The following is a 26012-nucleotide window of genomic DNA, read 5'->3' as shown; positions in this document are numbered from 1 at the left end:
TTTATTTATTCATTCATTTATTTTAATTTGACCAGAGAGAGAGAGAGATGGAAAGTGAGAAAGCAAGCTGCCAGGTCCGGTACTTGAACCATGGTTGGCCATATGGGAATCCAGTGCCTTTAACCACCATGCCACCTGCCAGCCCCCCCCCATTTTTTAAGTATTTTTTAATAATTATTTCTTGAATCATTTTTTAAACTTTATTTATTTATTTTATCAATAAAGTGATTCTAAACCTTGCATAGAAAAGTAAAGTGCCTCAGGCTAGCCCCATAGCATGTGGTTAAGGGAGTCAGATCTCACATGATCAGCCATGTAGTGAATGCATGCTGTAGCAGCTTGAAAAACATGCCAGGAACTTTACATGTCCTGAATTTCTAGATGTTGGAGAAATGAAGAAAAGATTGCAACATGACCACATCTCATCGAGGGGTGCTTTCTCTCTCCCTCTCTCTCTCCCTCTCTTTGGTGCATGCACGTGTCCTCTAGCAATTGAAAAAAAATAATAACAGACACTTTTATAAAAATGGAGCATATATCTAAATGTAGGATACTAAAGTATAAAATTTCTAATATAAATATAGATAACAACCAAGGTGACCTGTGATTTTGGGGATACTCCAAAAGCAAAATTCATGAAAGAAAAAAATTGGATAAATAAAACTTTGCTAAAATTGAAAATTTCTGCTCTGTGAAGGCCGCTATTATGACATTCAATACATAAGTCATAAACTGGAGGGAAATATTTGATATTCCAATGTTTGATTAAAAAACTCTTAAAATAAAAGTAATAAAATAAAAATCCCAATTTTAAAATGAGCGAAAGATGTAAACAGACATTCCACAAGGATATACAAATGGTAAATAAGCATATTAAACTGTGCTTAGTATCATTTGTCTTTAGCAAATTAAAAATTAAAAAGAGATACGCTGCTGAAATACACACAAAAAAAAATCTGCTGAGTATACTTAGTAACAGTAACTTTCATTCACTGTTGTCAGGAATGCAAAATTCACCACTGAGGAATACCTTTGCAGTTTCTTACAAAGCAAAACATAGTCTTATCATTCAATCAACCAATCACACCACTATTAACTTACCTAACTAATTGGAAGTTGATGTCCACATAAAAACTGTAATGTGAGATTTATAACAATTTTATTAATATTTACCAAAAACTAACTTAAAGCAAGCAAGTTGTTCTTCAAAATAGGTGAATGAATAAATATGATGCTGTAACAGTGAATATATAACAATAAGTATTTATCAAAACTTACAGAACTTTAAAGCTTGAGAGAAAATTCTAATGTGTGCAAATTTATAAAAAACTAAAAACAAAAACAAAAAACAAAAACAAAAACAAACAAACAAACAAAAACACTTCAGGTATCAGAAGGACCTAAGGATGAAATGCAGAATGTGAAAAAAAAAAGTCTAACAATATAACAAATGTATGACATGACCTCATTGACCAGGGAGAGAAATAAGATGTAACCTAATTAACTTAGAAAATAGGTAGTCTTTTTAAAAATGCATAAGCATTATATAGGAGTTGATAAAGTTGTCTCCCATGGAGTACAGGTTAATAATTCAGATACTGCTATGCATATATTCTGGAATTAAACTAAGCAAAAAAAATGATGGATTGGAACCAGGTTTCTAGCTGTTGGAGTGAGAATTTACAGATAACCAAGGGCTTCTGGATATAAATGATCCAAGTGGTAATAGATTAGAGGTGGAGACACATATATAAAATCAAGTTTAGCCTAATACAGGTACATATATCAATATTTATAGGTATTTGAATGTACATAAATAAGTGGACACATATTTCTTTGCTGAGAGAGCTCGGAAATAATTACACCCTAGAAGTAAGGCACACTCTTAGCACCCAGATCTTTGTTTCTAATTTTATTCTCCAGTAAGAGCAGTGTTTCCTTAGAGAAATGACTTATTATTATAAGACTCATCAGGATATAGAAAAGATGAGCCTGGAAAATGTTATAGCAACTGATAGTAAGGAAGAGGTTATAAAAGTTCCCACATTATTGAGGTCACCTGAAAGGAATACAGAATGACCAAAAAGAGTTCCCAATAGCCAAATCTGGAACAACAATTTGGTTTTCAAATAAAGTAGCATGGGATTATAAACTCAAATATAAATTATTCATGGGTCTCTGCTGATATAAATAAATTATCTAGTAAACAAATGGGTAAGACTAGGCAAATCTCACAGAATCATTTGAATGATGAAGAAAATTAGAGCACTGGCAACAACACCAAAAAGAAACAAATGGGATTACATGGAGTTGAAAAGCTTCTGCACAGCAAAGGAAACGATAAACAGAGTAAGTAGGAGATAACCTACAGAATAGGAAAAAATATTTGCAAACTATATTTCAGATAAGGGATTGATAACTAGACTATCTAAGGAACACAAACAGCTCACCTAGAGAAAGAAAGAAGAAGGAAAAACAAACAAACAAACAAACAAACTCATAATCCAAGGGGGAGAAAGAGGTAATCAACTGGAACTAGAAAGTCTCAAGGGAAGACAATATGAATGGCTGGAGAGCATATGAAAAAAGTGCCATCATCTCTTGTTACAAGGGAAGTGCTAATCAAAACCATAATGAGGTACCATCTAACCCCAGTCAGAATGGTTATGATAAAAAGAATAAATAAATAATGCTGGAGGAGAAGGAACCCTTGTGCACTGCTGATGAGAATGTAATATAGCCACGGGGGAAATCAGTATGGAGGTTCCTCAAAAATCTAAAAATAGAACTATTGACCATTTGAACCAGTAATCTTACTTTTGGATATTTATACAATGGACAGGAAATCACTCTGTTAGCGAGACATTTTCTCATCTTTATTTATTGCAACATTATTCACCATATCTGAGGCATGGAATCATCCTAAATGTCCAACAACTTGTAAGTGGATTAAGGTAATGTGACACGTATACAAAATGGGATGCGATATAGCCATAAAGAACAATGCTCTGTCTTTTAACACAAAGTGGGTGAACCTAGAAGACACGCTGCTAAGTGAAACAAGTCAAGCTATGACAGATAAATACTATAGGTCTCTGCTTAACATAAGCCAAATGTCTAACCTCCAAGGCAGAAATCGAAGGACTTGGTGTAGAAGTAGACAGAGTAATGATAGATCTTGGAAGCAACATGTTTTTACCATAGTATAATCTCAATTAGGAATGCTACTTTTTTTTTTTTTTCATCTCTCAAAAATTCATGTGGTGAGCCATTGCAACAGGATTAAGAAAATAAAAATGTGATCCAGCTATGGTATCAAAAGGGCACTTTGGGAAGAGATTAGGATTAAGGTCATTAGGGCAGGGCCCCCATGACTGAGTTCTGGTGGATGTATAAGGAAATGGCAGGAGACCAGAACAAAGAGACTCATGGATAACTGATCTGCTTTTGCTTTTGTGATGTGATCAGTCTCTCAAGATACTCACCAGACATGGCCCCTAGACATTGGACCTGTAAACTATTTGTTAAATAAACTCTATTTATTTAATTGCCTGAGAGTATTTACTAGAAAGAGACAGAGATAAAGAGAAAGGAAGAAAGCATTCACCAGTGAGGCGTGGTCAAGCCACAATTCCTTCTCTATTCTTCCGTCCTGTTGAGATTTGGAGTGCACATACACAGGTGTCTGGTGTGTTTCTTGAGCTACTGGGGCTGAAATTCCAACCATGGCTGGCCATTTGGGATCTGGAATCCCTTACTACTACGCTACAGAGCAATAAACTGCTAATTTTAGAAATCACCCAATCTTAGGCATTTCCCTTAGCAACACAATAGCAGACTAAGACAAATGTCTCCACTAAAATGCAACCATATTCCTGATAGTCAACAGAAAAATTATGAAAGGGGCAAATTAGATTAAAGTCTAATTAGATTAAAGGTAATTAATTTAGGTCACCCACATTCACTCTCACATAACTCTCAGGTAAACCATATTCATTGCTTCAAATGGTTATCCAAATTATTCTTGAAGATAATTTATGCATGCCTTTGTTGACTACTCTTTTCTTACATCTAAACCTGTTTTTTTATTTTATTTATTTTCAATATTAAACATAAGTATAAATTATATCCATAAAAGTCAATTACTTTTGACTTTGTCTTAAAAATACAATATATCACACTTCATGCTAAAAAAGACTAAGTCGACCTTATGACTAATGTAGAAGACTGTCTGAAAACAAAGCTACACTATTTATGAACATTGGAATGGTGTATAACTGATCAGAAAGAGAGAAAACATTGTTAAATATAATTCTCAGATTCCATCAAGATAGAAATAAATAAATATGATATTTATAAACCAACAAGAAAAGGAGAATATATGCATCCTTGAACTTTCTATTAAACTTTAGACATATCTATATTTAAAAACTATTTTTCCTTCTATTCTTTTCATGACCAAGAGGGAAAAAAATAGAGACTGACACAGAGTGACAGACACTCTCTATCCTCTATGTCACCTGGATTCATGTCTAGTCAGGGCCAGTCGCTCACTGTGGGCACACACAGTTCAGTGAGCTCTCCAGACACCAGCGTAGAACCTGCCCATTTCAATTAGCCTCATGAAGAGTTGTGTTACCATTGTCCACATTCAGCCCAATTTTTTAATGAATTTCAGATTGGACACATTAGTATGGGTATTAAATTTTACATATTCAAAACAGAATTTATTATCTTTCTTATTCACTTTGCTTGTTATCCTTGTATTAATGGAATAACATGTGATTTATCCAATTACTCACATAAACCATAGAGCCTTCTACTTTATTCTAATATGCTTTTTATCAATTATCTACTCAAGAGATCAAGTCAGAAGTGAAGTAACAGCACAAGATCCAGCACAGAATATATAAGTATAGCAAACTATTTTCTATATGGAGATTTCAAGGAATATAATATCGTTTTATTTATATATGCAGGGTGGGTGCATATGCAAAACTTTGCCCCAGATTTGAAAACTTTTGGTTAATTCTCTTTTTTTTTTAACTATATCAACAAGTTTAGTCTTACTCCCTTTTCAAAACTTTTCATTCTAAAAGTTTGATCTATGTAGATATAGCTCAGGTGTGGTGTGGTTTATGTTGACAGTAAACATTTGTTTTAAAGATGACATTTCAGTCTAATTTCCCCTCCCATATAAATAAAAGCAAATTCTTTGTTTAAGTTACTAAATCTATATTTTGCTTTCCATTTTAGCCAAAATTTACTGGAAATGGCATACCATCTTGAATTTCTAACTTTGATCACACTCTAGTTTACAGAGAGTTTTATAAAGTCTACAGGGAGTTTAAGAAGAAAAAAGATATTACATACTCCCATACTATCTCTTCCAAAATTTTAGTAATGTCCAAGGAAAACTAAGTAGATTTATAGCTAAGAATTCTGGAAGACACAACTTTAGTCCAAAGTTCAAGTATAACATCACTGCATTCAACATTATATACTTCTGATAGGATCTTGTGATAAAGGCACTTCACCTCTGTATTTCCTGCCCCAAAATACATATCTTTAGTCTAAATGTTACAAAATATCAAACAAATTCAAAATAAGGAGCAAAATGACTGACCTGTACTCTTCAAAAGTGTCAGAATTGTGAAAGAAGGGTAAGGTTGTCAGAGATTGCAGAAGACTAATGAGGCATGACAATCAAATGTGGAATCTTGAATTGGATCCTGGAACAGAAAAGATGTATTAGTGGAGAAACCAATGAAACTGGAACAAATTCTAGGCTTCAGTTAATACTATTACGCCAAGATTAATTTCCTAGATTTGATAAATTGTCCATGGTTATATTAAGTTGTTATCATAAGGGCAAGATGGTGAGGGTATAAGGAAACTCTCCGTGTTAACTCTGCAAATTTTCCAAAGGACTAAAATGATCTCAGAGTATTTAATGTTTAAAAATGTGGGAGGACCAGCAGGTGGCATGGTGGTTAAAGTGCTAGACACTCCCACACGGCCAACCATGCTTCGAGTCTTGGACCTGGTGACTTGCTTTCTCACTTTTCCTCTTTCTCTCTCTCTCTCTAAGTGTATCTCTCCCTGAGATTAAAATAAGTGAATGAAAAAATAAAATTAAATAAATAATTCTTTTTTAAAAAAAATTGGGGACTAGCCTCATAGCCTAGTGATTAAAGGAGCTGGATCCCATATGGCCAACCAAGTTTTAACCCCAGCGCAGTAGTTTGGCACATGAGCGTGAGTGCCCTAAACTACAACAGAATTGAGAAATGGAAGAAGATATAACGTATTGTGGCCACACCCCACTAGAGGGGTGCTTCGTCCCTCTCTTTGTCTTTGTCTCTCTGTCTGCCTCCTTTGGTGAGTATATGCACCCTCTGATAATTTAAAAAATTTAAACATTATTGATGATGTATTACATTTTCAAAAACATAGAAAACTGGGTCTTGAACATAAGTTTTTCATATGCATAGATAAAATTTCAATTATATTGTGAATTCTTACTCTATGCTAAAAACAGAACTATTTTCCCACAGAAAGAAAATAAAATATCCCCAATTTAAAGAATATTCTAGAGTTGTCCACATAGTGCAGTCACGAAGCCCAGTGCATAGGGATCTAGATCCCACAGAGTAAACTGCTGTCTGGAATCTGGCTCCAAGTAGCTTGAAAAACATGCCAGACATATATACATTTTTGCCCAAATCTTGACGAAATGAAGAAATGCAAAAAGGATGGCAGCATGTCCACAGCCCATGTGTGCTTTCTCTCTCTCTCTCTGCTCTCTAGTGAGTGCATGTGCTCTCTGTCAATGAGGAAAAGAAAAAGGGAAGACAGAAAAAGTTCTACTGAAGTCCTCTTATTCAGAAGTTTTCACTTAGTGGTGTGGCAGGTAAATCTCGTGCAAAGGAAGGCACAAGACGAACAGAGCTTTGAATCTTTGCCTTCATGGCAATGCTCATATGTGTGCGCAGGATCCTGGCGGGATGCGGAACTTGAGAAAGAAGGCTGGTGGCAGGACCAGGCCCTGCGGGGGGATTCGTTTCCATTTGCTTCGTCTCTCTCTCTCATGCACATGCACTCTATCATGAATGAAGAAAAAGAAAATTAAAAATGATCAAACTCTACAGGAAAATATACATAGAATGGGACCAATTGATGGAGTAATGGTTATGTCACTGGACTCCCATGTACTCAACCACATTTTGAGTCCCAGACATGGCAGTGTCAAACTCACATCGGGCACGTATGCATGCATGCCCAAGATCCCGAGGGAAGAATGGAGGAGAAGGGATTGCAGTGTGGCCATCTCCCCCTGGGGGATGATTTCTCACTTTCTGTCTCTCTGTCTCTTTCTGTTTCTCTGGCAAACACACATGACCTACAACAAAAATCTCTCTAAAAAAAAAAAGTATGTATACATAGAAAATCCAATTTAAAATATCAGCAAGTACCATAGGACTTGCTTTGTCCCATGATGGTTGTTCAAAATTGCCTTTTTTGACAATTTGCCCTACATTTTTTCTGTCACTTTAAGAAAACTGGCTTTAAATTTTATATAAAATTATGTTATTGAGAATAATTGCAATACTCCATGCAAATGCCTGACTGTCTACTTGGTGAAAAACATGCACTGTGTACTACTTGAAAAAGTTTGAGCTTGCTAAGAATTAGCTTTGAGAAATATCCTAACCTAGCTTCAGTGAGGAAACACTAAATCAACATTACGAAAAGAATTACAACTGGAGAAGGAAAATAAAACAAAACTTTGTGCTATTAGCTTTTCCTTAATCAATGTATGTAAAAGCTTGGAACCAGAAAGTGGTGGGAACACAATTGGATTATATGGGCAGGTCCCAGGTTCATGTCTTGAGGCCTTCCTGTCCACCTAGGGCTCAGGTCACATGTCTGTTGCAGACTGGCTGAGCTGGGGGTGGATGACAGTGTTCTGGGCCTGTTCCAAGTGCCTATCTCTCTGTCTCTCACGATAAGTGTTTTTTTGTTGTTGTTTGTTTTATTTTTTTTAGTCATAGTAACTCTAGCAATTACTTCTAGGTGTTTTTATTTTTGTTTTTCCTCAGTGTACTTCTTGTACGTAACATATAGCTGGGTTTGTTTTTTGGCTCAGTCTGATCATCTCTTTCTTTTAAGAGGATTTCAGCTCATTTATTTCATATAAAAACTAATTTTCTTTTTTTTTGACATGCAATTAGAATTTCATATATTCTTAATCATGGTTTCTGATTTACATATAATAAGTGCATATTTTTTGTGGGCTACAGTATGGTTTTAAGGTTTGCACACAGTGTATAATAGATAACAAAGTCCAGCACATACACATATGTATCTTCTTCAACCTTGAATATTACATTATGTCATGCACTTTTGTTCATAGTTCTATTTTTACTATGTATTAAATTGCTTATGTTTTTAACTGCACTGTGAAGAATATAAGGACTATTACATTAGCATAAGACCTATTTATTATCTTCAAGTAGGAAAACATTTTATACATTTTGTTCCTTATTTTTCCATTTTTCTTATTTTTATAAATGTCTGTGGATGTCAAGCTTCTTGTCAGTGAGGCATAGATACAAAAAAAAAGAACAGAAAATTTAAAAAGAACAACCATTTTACATCTATGTCTTGATATGAAATTTTGAACAAGAAGTCTTGATTTAAACTGCCTCAAATTTTAAACCATCATTTATTTGAAGACAAAAGCATCCTCATCATTACGTGGTTTATTCTATTATCAAAAGAAAAAAAAAACTGATCTTAATTATGTATCCTGGAAAAATTTAATTTATTCCTAGTTTTAAACAAAGGAAAAACCAAAGAAGCAGCTATGTCTTTGTATAATATCATCTCCTTGAGTTATCTCTGGAGCTGTTTTGTACAGCTTTAAAGCTAGTTATTAAGAAAGTTGCAACTCGGCCATTTTCTTGCATGAGGTGATAATATGGAGCCAATGATCTCTCTTAAACCAGTTACTTCCAGGGTTTAGACCATAAGGTGCTGCCGATGACATACCCAAAACCTGCCTATTTTAAGTGCTCCTTTTTTTTTTAATTTCAAAGATTATTAACCTAGTCAAATTACAATTTATTTTCTTATTTTTATTTTAGCAGCCAAATTTGACTGGAAGAAACATCTCAGTACTCTGTGAAGATCAGCCCCTATAAAATATCTGACTTTTCTCCTTTGGTTAGGAAAGAAGATTCATACTTCATTATTTCTCTATTTCATGCTTTGGTACCAAAGACTCTGCCAAGCTTTCTGAAGGAAATTTATCCACTGCTCAGAAAGTGTTCAACTTTATTGGAAGCAAGACCTACACAAATCATCTTCTCAGGTTTGATCTAGAAATCATAGCATGAAGTTCTTCATCACCACACCAAAGTGTATCATTAACTGTGAAGAAGTGTTATTATAATAAAAGAAGAGGAGAGTTTACTCTCAAAGCCATTTGAAAAAGAGAGACTGACCAATGGCCAATTTTCTTAGAAGATATTTTATAAGGTCTTCTGTAATTTAAAGGGAAGTCATTAAATCAGTCTCTTCTGAAACCATTAGAGACATTAAAAAAATCCTAAGATTATTGACCATATTTTTCCACAGTGTTAGATATCAGAAACCGAAATATATGTAAACTTTCCAGAGTTCAAAAACCGTTTCTGTCAAGTGGTAGGTAAGGTAATGAAGCCGTGTCTATTTCTCCTCAAGCAGAAATGTATAAAACTTGTAAATGTGGAACAATTTTACTTCTATTCAGACTAAATTAAAAATGGATTACACCATTTTCTTTTTATCTACGTAAATCATATCCATGAGACGTGTCAGACTTCCAGACAAAGTTGTGTAACAGAAATTCATGGCCAAGAATTACAGTCTAATTTCCTTCACGTAAGTCTTCATCAAGCAAAGTGACCCATGGGAAATGTGTGAACTAGCTTCTCCTATGTGTGTAAGAGTTTACACTGCACTTGCTATCATCAAAATGTCTGGTTAAAATTCACTTGATTTCCAAGTGCTAGATAATGGGACCAGCAGATGGCATAACGGTTAACATCGCTGGATTCCTCCATAGTTCACCACCAGAGTCCCAGACCCAGCAACTTAAAACTCACTCCAGGTATGTGTGTGTGCATGCCCAAGATCCTGAGAGGAGAAAAGAGGAGAAGGGATTGCAGTGTGGCCATCCCCGCTGCGGGAGGATTTCATGCTTTCTGTCTCTGTCTCTCCAGCTAGTGCACATGCCCTAGAGCAAAAAATCTCTCTAAATAAATAAATAAATAAATAAATAAATAAATAAAAAATAAATAAATAAATAAATAAATAAATGAGGAAGTGCTAGATAAGAGAGTGTTATAATGTTTTGGTTTTTTTTTTAAGTTCTTTTACTGTCTTGTCTTAGGTGTCTCAACTTTCTTGGATATCTCTAAAGAATATGGATTCCTGAATCTCATCTAGAAATTCTTTTGCAATAATACAACAGGCAAAATATTACAAATCTTGATATACTTTTATGGAAATGGCAAAATGGTCAGTGAGAGAAATGAAAGGCATGCAGTATCCTGTAAGTCTTCAAATGCACAACTTGAATAAATTCACTTACACAACTTCCTAAGATTTTTTGTTTTCTTTTTGGATTTAAAGAAGGTTTATCAATAAATTCATATTCAATAATTTATCCTTCTCTTTACCTGATACTTTCTTAGGAGAGTATGTTTCCCCTACCATCCAACTCCCTCCATGTAGTCTGGTCACACTCTAAAATTCATACCCAAATTGTATTTTTGTTACACATGACTAACGACATGAAGTTCCGTTTACTGTCTTTTCTTTCTTTGATCCATGTTTGGGCCCTAATTATGATAACCCTAAAGCTATTTGATTTGCTTCCTTAAATCTCTTTGATGATCTTCCAAGTGTATAAACAGCATATTACATTTATTTGCAATATACATTTATAGTCAAAGATAGTTTAAATGTAAAAAGTAAAGAAACAAATGTATGTTTTCAGCCAGATATCTATTTTCTTATTATCTAATAGAACACAATTAAATTCTCTTATTCTTTAATTCAGTTGCCTGTTTTCTTCACTTCTGTTATTTTGTGCAGTCTGCCTTTCAGAACGAATTCCTATTACATGAATATTATTATATTATTACATTATACTAGACATAGCACGCTGACCACTCAGGCTGCTATAACAAAATGTCATCAAATGGGGAGTTTATAAATAACAGCGCTATTTCTCACAGCTCTAGGGGGTGGGGAATCCAGGATCAAGGCAGAGTCAGAGTCTGGTCAAGGTCTGCTTTCTAGTGGATTAAAGTTCTGTCTTGCCATGTTTTCAGCTGGCGGAAGGAGAGATTAAGCTGTCTGGAGTCTTTTTTATAAGAGTAACCCCAACAACGAGAGCTCAACCTTGATGTCCTAATCATCTCCTTGGGGCCTCACTTACTGATACCACCAGCATATGAATTTTGTGGAGGATGTAAACAGCAGACTGTTGCATGGACTAATGTAATATGCTGTTCCATCAAACTTCCCATCTGTGTACTGAGCCAAATTTGCAGTATTTTTTCATGCTCCATAACAGTATCTTTGTTGTTGTCACTTACTTTTGAGCAGAATTAAGGTTTTGACATTTTTCAGCCTTAATTTCATTTTATTTAAGAAATTGCCATTGCATTTTGCTTGCAAAATAAGAGAAAGAAAGTTATCCTTTGTACAGCTTGTTTTTATACTCTATCTGTATAAGGGAAAATATTTAAAATTTTACTTGTTATAAAAATTTTTAATCAGTCTTTCAGTTTGACTATTTATCATGACATATTTCCCTGTTTTTTATTTCATTTTTTTAATTGCAAGAGGGCACATTCATTAGTCTAAGAGAGAGAGAGAGAGAAAGTACACATACACCCACTCCATGGGGTACAAACTCACTGCAGTTCTTCTCCTCCATTTTCTTTGTCCTCTCTGGGCTTGGGGGCTCACACACACACTCACAGCCTGCATGGATTTCAAGTCACCACAGCAGTCCGAGGTTGGCCATGTGGAATTTGACTCATGAGGCTATGGACCCTGCTCATCACTGTTTTTTAAATTTCTAATATTTTTGGTAGGCTATTTTGCAATAGGGTGCTTGTTCTCAGCAGAGGGAGAGAGACAGATACAGAGAGTGGGAAAGTGAGAAATCACCATCTAGAGGGATGGCCAAATCTAGGGATTTGGGGCAAGCAAGCACAGTGCCTGGTGTGATTCTCAAGCCACTGGGCCCCAAGGGACCATTTATCTTATTCCTCTTAGATATGGTTAATCTCCTGTTGTAGTATACTTTAACAAATAATTTCATCTGATAGTGATAAGAAACATACAAAATTAATTAATCAGTCTTTCACTGACCAGTCCTTCCCACTTCTCCCCAATTCCCTAATTTATTTACAATTAAAGTCACAGATTCAATGACAGTAACTCGTTTACCGGGATGCGACGGCTTAAAGAGAAGCCAAGATTAGTGTCTATTCCTCGGGGATTAAATGTTCCCTTTCCTATGACCTCTTTTTTTATTGTGTGAAAAAAAAAAGGAAAGGAATGGGATTCATTATTCATTAATTGTCTCAACATATTAAATATCTCCCCAAAGAGAATAATTTAATGACTTTTGATATCTATTTAAATTCTACCAACGTTACAAATGAAGAAATGGATGAATCATCAGGCACATTTTTAAACTGAAATAAATCTTGAAGTATTTTATATATTGAATAATATCAAAACCCTTACTTTCCTTCGCCGATCCCTGAAGATAAAAACTATTTTGCATTTAAATTATCGAAATTAGATTTAAATCTCCTGCCTACATCTGTAAGTCAGATAAAATAATATTTCAGCCAGAAAGATGTCATCATCTAGGTAACTTATTTGATTTAAAGCATTTCATTGATTCTACAACTGTACAAAACCGTTGAAGACCATCCCCTAATGATTCTAAGAAGCTTTCTAAACTTCTGTTATCAGGCTGCATGCACATTTGCTTCCTTTGATATTTAATGATACTTTGCATCAATATGCACCTCATTCTCAGAGGTTATTTTGTTTTGTTTGTTAGAGAAGAATTGTTGGTTCATTCTCTTGAGGGGCTCAGTTTTAAAGGGAAAGGGAAAGCTAGAGGCCCTCTATCTTGTCTTTGTTACTCTCAGAAATATGGCCCAGAGGTGAGCAACCTTTACTTAAAAACAGTCAGTGACAAATACTTAGGTTTTGTGGGTAGAAAGCGAAATCAAAGGAATTACATAGGTATTTACACAGTTATTTAAATATAACCATTTACAAATGAAAGATCATTTCTATATTTCAGATATGCAAATCCACAGTGAGCTAGTTTTTGCCCTCAACCCTGGCTTGCCAGCCCTTGCCTAGAGCAATTGATTAAATTTCTCTAATTGCCAGTTTTCTAATCTGTAAAATGAAAGGACAGATTAGGGCCTTCTGAAAGGAAGACGGAGATGTAAAAGGAGCATGAGATTTCAACTTTGTAGTCTGCTTTTATCAGTTATGCATAAGACTATTGCCAATAAAGACCCCAAACCTTCCTTGTTGCTAAATCCTGTGTTTGCTTTCCATTCTGGTCTGATCTCTAGGAAACATCTGAATTTACTGATAAGCATTTCATCCTTCAAAACCACTCATCTCTTAGAGACTAGGATTTCCTCATTTTCTTACTTGCTTTCTTTCTACATCATAGAAATGCAGTCATGAACCCTACAGTGAGCCCCTCTTAAACTACCAGGCCCTAGAACAGTGATGATTCTCTCTCTACATTATTTCCACCTAAACTCCTCTTCATATTTCATCCTTTTTTAGGAATTTCATCTACTCCACATGGCTTCAGTCATTACCTTTATGTCCACCAATGACTTGAAAGTTCTGATCTACATTACTGTTACTCCCAAGCACCAAGAGCAACAAAATGTTCCTCAAAGACATCAAGTTCTAGGAATTTTATCCCTTTATTCCATTATCCTTTAATCCTCATACTTCCTCACTTCTGCTAAATAGAAATTATAGGAGGCCATTGTTTTCATTGGTTTGCTTGTTTGTTTTTTGAGAGATTTTTGCTGTAGAGCACACATGCTAGCCAAGGACACAGAGACAGAAAGAGGGAAATGAGAAATTATACCACCTCCACCCTCCGGGAGGATTGGCCATGCTGCAAACTCTTTTCCATTTGCTTGGGATTTGAAGCAAATATGTACACTTGCCTGGCATGACTTTCAAGCCACCAAATCCCCTCAAACCTCAGTGGACCATGTGGGAGTATAGTGCCTTAACCACTATGCCACCTGCTGGCCCTGAGGCCATTGTTTTTGAATGGGTTTCTGCACCAGGTATGACTAACAATACGTATTCTAAAATGCCATGTCATAAACTGAAACTTTGAGAAAATAGATAGATCCGAAAACAAACTAATTCTTGGTGAAAATAGGAGATTCCAATCTTCCTGAAAAAGTATAAGAAGTTTCCTTTACCTTAAACTTTCTGAAGGAAAATAACTTCCAAATGACTAGTCTGCTTTATTTTTTTTGTTGATGCTGTCTTTGGGTATTCCCTGACTGCAAAATTCACTTCTGTTCAACTCCGTAGAACACTTTTCCTGTTATACTTGAATCTGTGCTTCCCCATTGTAACCTCTAAGACTCCTAAAAACTTTTTGTGTTTCACCAAGTCGGTATTTGAAAATCATTGACATTGTTGATATCCAGTTGGTCACCAAATCTGAGGATTTATTTTGTTAAATGGTACTGGACCTATCTCAAGTTTTCTGGAATCAGGACACAACCTCATGGGAGACACAGCTGATTTTAACTTATACCATTTGACTGTCCAATCTCTTTTTACTTTCCTACAAAGTAAGCTCTAAGGTTAAAGGACTTGGGTGATCATTTGTCCAAGCTTCCCATGTATATTGTAGATAACAGCATTTTTGTTTGATTATTTTTTTTCCCAAAATATTTCATACGTCAAGCTGCCCAAAAAAAAATAGCAATATTTCCTGTCACTGAGAATTATATTTTATTGGTTGTATATAAACTAGTAATACCTTTATGCTTTATGATATCATTATTTCTCTTTATTTATTTATGTCTTTCCAAAAGATTGCATGTCAGATCTCTTTCTAGCACCCATTCAGCCCTTAAGAAAATTCACAGTTCTTGCTACTGCAACCCGTGGAAGTGAACTGTGGGCTCTTCCACCGCTGTCCTTGCCCTTCAGGCTGCCATTACAGGACTGTCCCAGCAGCCTAGAAAGCTCAGGCCAAGGAACTCCATATTAAATATACTTGTTTTATTTCTAAAGCTTGTTACTCTTGTCTGAATTAGAGGTTCAGAAGAAAAGCATTTTCCATACAAACTTCCCTTCTCTCAGTTCTGGGTATAAGTATCCTAACCTTCTTCACAGAGTACCCTCCAGTCCTCAAATTTTTCTTCAAAGAAATGTCTACAGACCTATGAAAGGCTAACCTTCTTTCATACAGCATAGGCTGAATACAGGTTAATGGTGACTCTAAATCCATATCATTATCTTTTAGAAAATCACATGAGGATTCCATGACCTTTACGACTGCATCTCCCTTTGTGGAGAGGATAAGAGCACCTACATTTGCCATAGGATAGTCACAACTTGTCAGTGAGGAGGGCAGTGTTACAACTGAAGTTCTATTAAAGTCCACTTATCTACAGAAAGCTGGGTCTGGTGGCTCTGTAGCCAGACATTTGACTAAACTGGCCACTCACCTATCATCTCCCAACTCCAAATCCATATATCCAGACGGTTTTGTGGGGCTGGGGCTGGGGCCGGAAGACTGCCAACTGAATTTCTGCATGGGTTGGGGTTTTCCATTAGGATCGGACAATGAAAGGGTGTAGAGGAGATGTGAGAAAGCAGCAGCTGGTTGCAGCCCTCAGCGTCTTCTGGTCTTAGAGACAGCCTCAGTGCACACTTTCAGACGTAGCAGCAGACAGCATCCCCCTTGAAGATCTAAGTTCCAGCCACACTGGGCTTTCCCCCCAGGGCCCTGAGTTCTAAGAAAGGCAGACTGTTCCCTTGGGAATGATGGCTTCATTCTGCTATTAATACCTCAATGTTTTCTTTTTATGTTTTCAACCCTTCATTCCTAAGTTCTTAGAGCTCCTTTTATAAAAGTTCTTTGCTGAAATGCCCAGTGTGGTTCCTGTTTTCTTGTCAGAATACTGGCTTATGTAAAGGAAAGGCTAGACTTTTTTTAAATCAAGGTGGTAGAAAGATTATTCATGGAAAATATCAAGACTGTGGTAAATTGTTTGAAAGTAGACCAGGAGGCTTGGAGCAATAATCCACAATATCAAAAACAGGAGCTAGGTTGATGAGTGCCTACTGATGACTGATATATGTACAGAAGTTTTTTATTTATTTATTTATTCATTCATTCATTTGTTTATGTATTGCTACTGGACACATGGACTCCCTGGGCAGAGAGAGAAAGAGAAAATGAGGCAGTGAGAAATCACACCCTAGGGGGAATGGCATTGCCACAATCCCTTCTTCCCCCATTCTCCTCTTGGGATCTTGGGCATGCACACACACGTACCCAGTGTCGTTTTCCAACTTACCAGGTCTGGAACTTCAATTGCGAAGTCAGCCATGTGGGATCCAGCCATCTAACCCCCCAGGCTGCTGGCTGGCACTACTCAGAGCTTTATTTTCACTAAGTGTTTACAAAAACCCTGTGAAGTAGGGTCAGTATCTCTACTTCACAGTTGAGAAGACTGAGGAACGCAGATTTACAGGACTTTCACAAAATCATGAGGACAGTAGGTGGCAGAGTGAATCCTGTGAAACCCAGATTCATCTGATTCCAAATTATGTCCCTCTTCATGCCACATGAAGGACAAACAGAAGACCTTGAGTATACCTAGCAAATGATGTCACATAGATAAACAGGAATAAAATGATGAAGAAAAATACTGATTTAAAAATGTTTGCTTCTCAATAATTATATAGCATGTATTTTGGGGAGGATTATATTGAGGGTGATAAATATATTTAAGGTTATGATGATGATGGTTTCATAGGTGTATGCTTATCTCAAAACCCACTGAGATGTATGCATTAAATATATACAGCTTTTTATATGTCAAGTATATCTCAACAATATTTTTTCAGAAAAGTTTTGCAATATAACAAGTTTGGAAAAGGAAAAAAATGTACCAATGAAGACTGTGAAAATAGGAGTCTGCAAATGGAATTAGCACTTGAGATCAAGGGGACATGTTTGATTTGATTTGAGACACCTATCTGAGTCGGTTTGATGAAGTAATTTTGATTTCATACTGTCTACCTCAGGCAAATTCACTTCAGGTCATACATTTATGTTCTGCTACAAAGCGTTAAAAAGTAGAAAGAATTAATCTAATTTTAGGGGATTTCTTCAATTACTCAGAGGCCAGCCTCTGTAGTTGGTCCAAAGAGCTCAAGTAATTAGGGGAAGATTTAATTCCTAATCTAGGATTAGAGATTTGGAACCTGGGAGCAGAATTTGGTCCTTGGCTATGGCGAGAACTGTAGGAAATGGAGCTGAGACAGTGGGTAATAACAGTAATGGCTGAGGAGATGCCATTGCAGGACAACTGGGAATCTCTAGAATCAAGATAACTTTCCATGACAGTAGCAGCATTGGGTGACAGCGTTTATGTCATGTAAACATGTAAGTTAATGGTTATTTTCAACGTCTTCTGAACCACAAGACATGATATGAATGAGTTACAGAAAATTCTAGATGAAGTCTATTTGATTGCTACATACTTTGTATTCTGGTCTTATTTGACTTGTCCCCTTAGTATCCAGTGTATCATGGGCTCACGTGACACATTCTCTGGGTAGAATGCTATTAACAGATTTTCCATCTGACAAACATTTACTCATTCCCAATGCCAATTCCAATTTTAGTTGTTTAATGAAACATATGGGGAACCAAACTATGCCTCCCCTATATATACTTCTTTGGCATATTTTGGTTATTTAGAGGCATTGCAGACACAAAGTTAGACTTTTAAGAAAGGTAACCTTTTGGGACCTGCAGGTGGTGTATTGACTAAGGTGATGTACTCTTAACATGGTTAATTGAAGTTCGAGTCCCAGACCTGAAGGCTTGAAATCAGACCAGACACATGCACATATGTGCCCAAAATCCCAGGAGGAGAGTGAAGGAAAAAGGACTGTGGTATGATCATCCCCCTTGGGGATGATTTCACACTTTCCCTCTTACTGTCTCTCTCCATCTCTCTCCAGTAAGTGCCCGATGACAAAAAGCCTTAAAAAGCAAACAAAAAGATAAGCTTTTGCAAAAGAAATGTATATCATTAAGTTAGCAGAATATAGAAGAAGGAACAGGATAGGGGGGTCAGAGGTCTGACACCTGGCCCAGAAAAACAAGACGATCATGGCGTTTTTCACCTCTCATCTGCTCTTAGTCTAACTCTGAGCCTTTTTATTTCTGTGTTGCATAAAACTTCCAGTTATCAGGCCCCCCACTGAGTTGCATATATGCTGGACTCTCATGCACATACATGCATGTTTTAACAAATTTAATATGCCTTTTTAGACCAACCTGTGGCATGGTAGTGAAAGTGCTTGGATCCTACATGACTGACCTTACAGTTAGAGTTGCAGACCCAGTAGCGTGGGAAAAACTGGCATGAGTATGTGCATGTCCAAAATTCCAAAAGGAGTGAGAAATGGAAGAGAAGGGATTATAGCATGACCTTCACCCATGGTGGGGGTGGTTCTCTCTCTCTCTCTCTCTCTCTCTCTCTCCCCTCTTTCTCTGGCAAGTACATCTATCCTCTAGTAAATTTTTAAAACCATATGGCTTCCCCCCTACTTTTTTGATCACACATTTAGTCACTTATTTCACAAATATTTGTGCTCAGCATAGGCATATTAATAGGCTGAGTGTGGAGGTGATGCATAAATATTCCCATCATCCCTTGACTTTTTAGATATGTGATTTTAATCCAGTATAAGTAGAATTATGCCCTGGATAGAAATGCTTTATTTTTTTTCTTTTTTTTTCCCAGAGATCACTTGCACCTGCCAGAGAAAGAGAAGGAGATAGAGAAAAAGAGAAAGCACCTCCTGACCCAACAGGTTTGGTCACACCACAATCCCCTCTCCATTTCTTCACCCTATTGGAATGTTGGGCACTTACATGTGCCTAGTATGTGTTTCAAGCTGGTTGAGCAGGTATTCAAATCATGCAGTCAGGAATACAGGCTCCAGCTCCCCTTAATACCAGGCCATGTAGCCATTCTTGCCTTTGCTTTTTCCTCTTCATTGGATTTTTTTTGTCAGTTATTTTGTAGCTCATCATCATCATCAGACTTTCAGAGAAAAAGGGAAAATGTAAAATTATAGAACAATTGTAGAAAGGGAGTATAAACAATTGTAAAAAGTATTGGGGAGAGTTTGTATATGTTCTATGTTCCCTTCATGCTTTATCAAATCTCTTCTATTCTCCTCACCACTTAATTATACCTATGTCTTCTCCCAACATTCCAGATATAGACAAGGACTTTGACATCTTCATTTTCTAAACTCATCTGAAATGATGACTTAAAAAGTTGAAAACTAAGACAGAATTCTTCCCTCAACATAAATATCTGTTGAAAAAATTAATAATTGAACTAAGTTATTCTGAATAAATAAATAAATTTATTAAATAGGTAAATGTAAGCTGATTCTCTGATCACAAAGAACAAACTCTTCTACTGAAAATTGAACATACACTCAAATACAAAGAAGAATGAATAGTCATCAAAACTCAGAAACAATTACTCTAAATGCCATAGTTTTATAAGTTTAAAATATACCAATTAAAGGAGTGATATACATTAATGATTTCTAGTAAATTAAGCAACTTGGGTATTCAACCATGCTGTTTAATTACCTGTGTCCTTAAGTGTTACCAATTATCTTTCTCCTTTATATGAGAAAATATGGCAGTAAGTCAATAACACATCTCCCCTTCTGGACAAGGAAAGTCAGCCGTTAATTAGTGAAGAAGATAAAAATGCTTCTTCCTTTTGGATGATCAAACTGGCCTACAGTAGCATGTAGAACATGGACCAAAAAATAAGCAATTTTAGGTAGAAGAGATTCTTGAGCTATTGACTTCTACAAATCAACAACAAACATGTAAGCTAATACACATTTTGGGAGGCAGAGGTGGGGGAGGTGGACAGTGCAAGAAACTGAACATTATGCCACATAATGAAGTTGATTTTGTATGGCTTTTACAATAGCTGAATGCTCTTTCTTCCAAGTTTTCAATGTTACTATAAATAGTGATCAAACAGGAAGAGCAGTGTTTCGATTGTGTGGATTAGGTAACTAATGTATCTGAACCATGGAATTTGTTTAGTGATGCTTCCTCAGTTAGTCTTTCTTCAATGTTGACTCCTTTCCTTCCATTCAAATAATTTATCCAGCAACGTTTCCCCCTTTCTTAAAAGCCCAAATGGTGCAGTTAATCAAACATAAAGAAAAGAGTTTTGATAAATAACCTCTGTCGACATTTATAAATAAAAATAAGTTCTAAACTACCAACCATCCCTTCATCTTTATCCTCTTGCATTCTGAATCTTTTAGCTTCTGACTTAGAGATTGAAAAAGTTGGGATATTAAATATGTGTTCCTTTTGTAATATTGATGTATGAGTGAAGAGACAAATACTCTGACAACTATTACTTGATGCTTGGCTAGAACTCTGAAGTTCGCAGATGCAATTAAACTCTTCTTCACTCTTGACCAATGATGCATTCATTCATCCAGCTTTTATTGAGCACCTAAAAAACTTTAGAGTCAATCCCTGCCAGAATAGAGCAGTATGGCAGTGCAAAACGAGATGCAGAATGGTAGAAAGCACCACATGTTAGCTGAAGATGATGAAGTTGTAGGATCGTTTAACCTACACATGAGACTATTAATATCAACTATTAAGTTGCTTTCTCAAATGTGTTTTGAGGAGTAAAGATGATAATATCTGTATAATACTTGGTTTGACAGAGGTTGCAATCCATTTTCTTCTGGTGTCTTGCATTGCCCAACCTTCTGTTGGGTCCAGTGTGGTCACATACCTATGTTTTGGCCAATGATGTGAAGCAGAAGAACTACAAGTGATTGATGGAAAATAGCCTTTCAAGGCATATACCTGTGGAGCGCCCCCGCCCATCGCACTCAGCGCCTATTTCAAAATGGCGCTCAATGGAAGCCCGCTGAGCGCTCAAAGCAGTAAACAACTTTAAGGAAGTAGGGCAGTGGGGAGTGTGGAGAGCACGGGAACACCGCATGCAACCAATCCTCTTTCCAGGACTGGCTTCCGTGCACGTGGACAATGATCTGATTGGCTAGGGGCCCTTTATAAGGCCCCGGGGAAAGGGAAAGGTAGAAGAACTTCTGTAACATAACCTAGGGAAATAAAGTGCTGAAGAGAAGACCGTCTCCGGAGTCGTCGGTTGCGCGACATATACCCACTATGTCCTTCTCACCTCCTGCTGATTTGAATGTAATCACACTGCATACAGCTCAAGCAGCCACAGTGGATCTTGGGGTTGCCCATAAAGGATACTGAAGCAGCAGTATGGAAGGGATCTAGTCCTCCATTGTCTTTAAGTTGTATACCATCCCAGTACTCCCTCCTTCCAGATTCTGTATCTGTTAAAGAAATAAAACCTTTTGTCTTTACTTTGTATGCTTTTGTTTGTTTCTTGGCTTTATATATTCAGCACAACCAAATCCAAGGTGACAGAACTAGCAGTTTCTATCATCTTGAGGTCATTTAAAAAAAGAGAAATTGGGGACCAGCAGATGGCATAATGCTTACATTGCTGGACTCCCACGTAGCTGACCGCAGTTTGAGTCCCAGACCCAGTGGCTTAAAACATGGTGGGCATATGTGTGTGTGTGCCCAAAATTCTGAGAGGAAAATGGAGTAGAAGGAATTGTTATGTGGCCATCCCCCCAGATTTCTTGCTTTCTGTCTCTCTGTCTCTCCAGTGAGCACACACACCTGTTAGCAAAATCTCTCAAAATTGTTTTTAATTAAAGAAAAAAAAAGAAAAAGAAGAAGAGAAATTGAAGGCAAAGTGATCAAATAAGAGATACACTTGTTAGGGCAAAATATACTAAATATGCAAATTAGAACAGTGGCAGTAAGATTGGGAGGAATATGGCTAAAAGGAAAAAAAAAATATTGCAGAGATAACACAGACAGATATTGGCCTTTAAAGAAGCTAAAATGATGATGCCAAGCAAAATATGACTGGATTTTGTCCAAAGTAGCAGGGACTAACATGGTAATATTTATTGGAATATGGAATTGAGAGTAATAAAATTATTGTGGAAGAAAATAAAGTTTTCCTTTCCCCATATTGAGGTTAAAGTGTTGGCATAGTATCTTGGTGAAAATGTAAAGCAAATTACGCAATCATACTCTTTCATGCTTCAAATACAGATTATAGTGGATTTACTATAATTAGCATTGGGACTAGCAGGTGGTATTTTGGGTAAGGTGCTGGACACTCCTGCATGGCCGATCATGGTTCAAGTCCCAGACCTGGTGGCTCTCTCTCTCTCTCTCTCTCTCTGTATGTGTGATCAAATTAAAATAAATGAATGAATAAATAAAATTAAATAAATAATTATAATTAGCATCAATTCATGTAGAACTTTTTCTTCTTAAGCACCTCCTGTGTACCAGACTCTATTTGGGCTCTTGGTATGTAGCAGTGAACTATATAAATCCTTGACATCAAGAAGTCTCATTCTTTTTTTTTTTCCTACTTTTTTGCTTTGTTTGAGAGAGAGAGATTTTTGCTATAGAGCATGTGCACTCATAGGAGAAATGAAGACTGACAGAAAGCAAGAAACCACTGCCTAAGAGGGATGGCCATGTGGCAATCCTTTCTCCTCCATTTTCCTCTTAGGATTTCAGACATGAACACACACATACCCAATGTGAGTTTCAAGCCACTGGGTCCAGCCGCATGGGAGTTCAGTGCCTTAACCATCATGCCACCTGCTGGCCCCAGAGAAGTCTCATTCTAATAAAAAACAAATTTTATTCTCTTTCAAGACATGAAGAAGATAATATCACTTTACAGAATGTTTCACTGTTAAGGCAACATAACAACAGCATTTATACCTTAACATTATCTAGTAGCTTAGCCAAAACTTCACTTTTTAATATAATTTCATTTGTATTGTGTTACACCATGAAAGAGCTTGTTGTTTAACCTTGAAATTTTCAAACTGAAAGAGTAACAGAAATAAGATGCAGGATAGAAACTAAAGGAAAACAGCCTTACACATTCTACTGATTTTAAGCAATAATTTCTTGAGTAAAATCTGAAGCAGCACTTTGAAATTGTGGACATTAATAAAGCCCATTTCTTCCCCTTGCCAGCAATTTGGAGAGTGTACCTGGATTATTGCAAGCATAAATTCAGCTACAAAACCATGTAAACAGCTCTATTAATATTTATTACCTCTTTCTTTGTTTCATGATGTTTTACCAAAGGCCCTTATTTTGATCATGGAAAAAAAATACTTAAAAGTATAGAATTCCAAGACTGCTGAAAAGTAAATGACTATTCTTCAGTAAAATGCACTTGTTTATACTGATTTGGTTAATCACATCCAACAATTTTCACATTTTTAACTATTTTAGCTGTATAGAATTCTTAAAACTAAACATCGCTAATACTTCCTTGATGCAATTGTATAACAGAAATATTAAACGACAGTGGAAGACTCGCTCTGACTAGATAAATGGTTTTGAACCAAGTCATAAACTTCAGATGAGTGAGCAGCTCCGTTCACTAAAATATTTATGTCTGGCTTTAAACATCCCATAAAAATACCAACTTTGGTTCTCTGAACTCTTCTAACATTTTAAAAGTTTACATACCAGTTGCTTTGGGAGGCTTTCAGTAAACTTTTTTTATACCACCTAAGTTGTTTATTTTACACCCAAAACATAGGTCACGAGGTGACTCATGTTAATACCGCATGGTGGATACACTACTGTTAGCTACCGTGGGCTTCCATCATCAGAGAGCACATTAGTCTACGGTCAACAGACCGTATCCACGGCCTCAGACTGGCTGCCAGACTCAGCGTTTTCATGAAGGACCTTAAACAAGTCTGAAGAGAAATAGTAATTGTAACTGTGGTAGCTATCATTTATTGGACAAACACCTATAGTCACAGACATACTTGAGAATTTGATCCCTGAAAAATGTGACGATCTCATTACATAACATTTTGTATTATTTGTGCAACTAAGGATGAAGACGCTGTTGCTTTGCACTTTAACTGTGTTTTCCTGGATCCATTTATTCATGTTACAATGCTCAGTTATGCCCACACGACATGTCCATTCAGCACTTAGCAAACACATAAAATAGGCACAGGTATTGTCAGCTTTTTAAAATATTTCAAGGAATAGGAATACAAGTTAGAAATGATTAATTGATGTACATATTTGTGTAAGATTGATTCGGTTTGTCATAATTTGCTGAATTTGAGAGAACATGATTATGATCAAGGAGGTTCTGTATGCTGTATTTTGTGATGTCTGGAAAATTAACAGATCAGCAGCCTGAGTCAGGCCTAGGTCACGATGCCGGTTAACATATAAGACACTAGTCGAAGAGCTGGGACTGCAGTACAAGTCCTCGCTTTACCATTTAGAAGCCTTGGAAAATCTTTCAATAGTTATGTGTTTTGGTTTTCTTCTTGAGACTACATTTCTGGCTAAATCACAAACATGTGAAAATTATATTTGATAACATATTTTCATATATATTACAAATATGTAATCATATATTACCAGATATAGTATGATATATTATTTACATGAATTATCATGTTTAATGTATTGTCATATTATAGATGATATATAATTATCATATACATATGTATGATATGTTATATATCATATATGATCATATCGAATATATTATACATGATATATTATGTATGATAATATATATCATATATATTGCTTGTGTTTATATTTTAAGCACAAGAAAAATGTAAGTTATTAGTGTTGTGTTATCATGGCGTTTGGTGGGTCATAGAGAATGATCACACACATACATCATATATTCCAGAAAGGACAGTCCAGCTCATTTCTACTCATTGTTCTGTAAACTGAATTGCCTCTCTATGAAATCTGATCCTATTTATTTTCTGCTCACACATTTCTGGTCTGTCTTTATAGTACTTGTCCAGAAGATGATAAGTAAGCTGACTCTGAGGGCTCAAATTGTGAATCTATGCCAAAGCATTAGTTCTGAGAACTGGAGTGGTCTACCCCGTACTTTTTCCTGAAATACATTCTCTAACATTCTCTGTATGATGGGCTACCCTGTGCTCTTTCCTGAAATACATTCTCTAACATTCTCTGTAGGAAATAACAAATATGCTTAAAAGCTAAGATGAGATTTACCACCTGCTGTGACTCACCATCATGGTTTGTCTTTTCCTCCCCCTCTCCTAGTGCCATTATTCTTTGATATAGATCTTTGTACATAATAATCCTGAAGGAATGGTTGAGACATCCATAAATTCTAAAGACATTCTCTTCATTATTGCCTCATGAATTCTGTTTAAAAGAGTAATAATTTGAAAAGAATTAACCAACATTGTTCAAGAACATGTGGCTAACATCATATTTGTCAGGCATGATGTTTCCCAATTTTTTGTCTTTATCTTTGCAGTTGACAAAATATCAGATTAAAGTTCACACTCAAACTTTATTTTAGATTATTCAAGGTATCCTTGCTCAGACTGTCTCTGAAGGATGTGTTTTTCAATTAATCATTTAAGAAGAAATTAGCACTATTTTCAGTTGAAATGTATTATTTCTTACCAGTATT

At 36.1% G+C, this 26012-nt stretch overlaps 2 long non-coding RNA genes across 2 annotated transcripts in view; one reads left to right on the top strand and one right to left on the bottom strand.

Moving 5' to 3' along the window:
- LOC102496695 (uncharacterized) overlaps positions 1–10156 on the top strand; it is a 68333-nt gene extending 58177 nt beyond the window's left edge. The window contains exon 4 of the long non-coding RNA XR_334789.1: positions 9150–10156. This is a non-coding gene — a long non-coding RNA (uncharacterized LOC102496695). The remainder of the gene's footprint in view (positions 1–9149) is intronic.
- A 10936-nt stretch (positions 10157–21092) lies between these two features.
- LOC102496399 (uncharacterized) lies at positions 21093–25661 on the bottom strand. Its single transcript, XR_334788.1, has 3 exons — positions 25600–25661; positions 21698–21783; positions 21093–21239 (listed from the first exon to the last, which is right to left on the bottom strand). It is a non-coding gene; the product is annotated as an uncharacterized LOC102496399 (long non-coding RNA).
- Positions 25662–26012: the final 351 nt, after the last annotated feature.

Source organism: Tupaia chinensis, unplaced genomic scaffold (genome assembly GCF_000334495.1).
Source record: "Tupaia chinensis unplaced genomic scaffold, TupChi_1.0 Scaffold000281_1, whole genome shotgun sequence".
NCBI classification, from domain to species: domain Eukaryota; kingdom Metazoa; phylum Chordata; class Mammalia; order Scandentia; family Tupaiidae; genus Tupaia; species Tupaia belangeri.
Note: the sequence above shows the minus strand (reverse complement) of the source record. Positions and strands in the feature narration are given on the sequence as shown.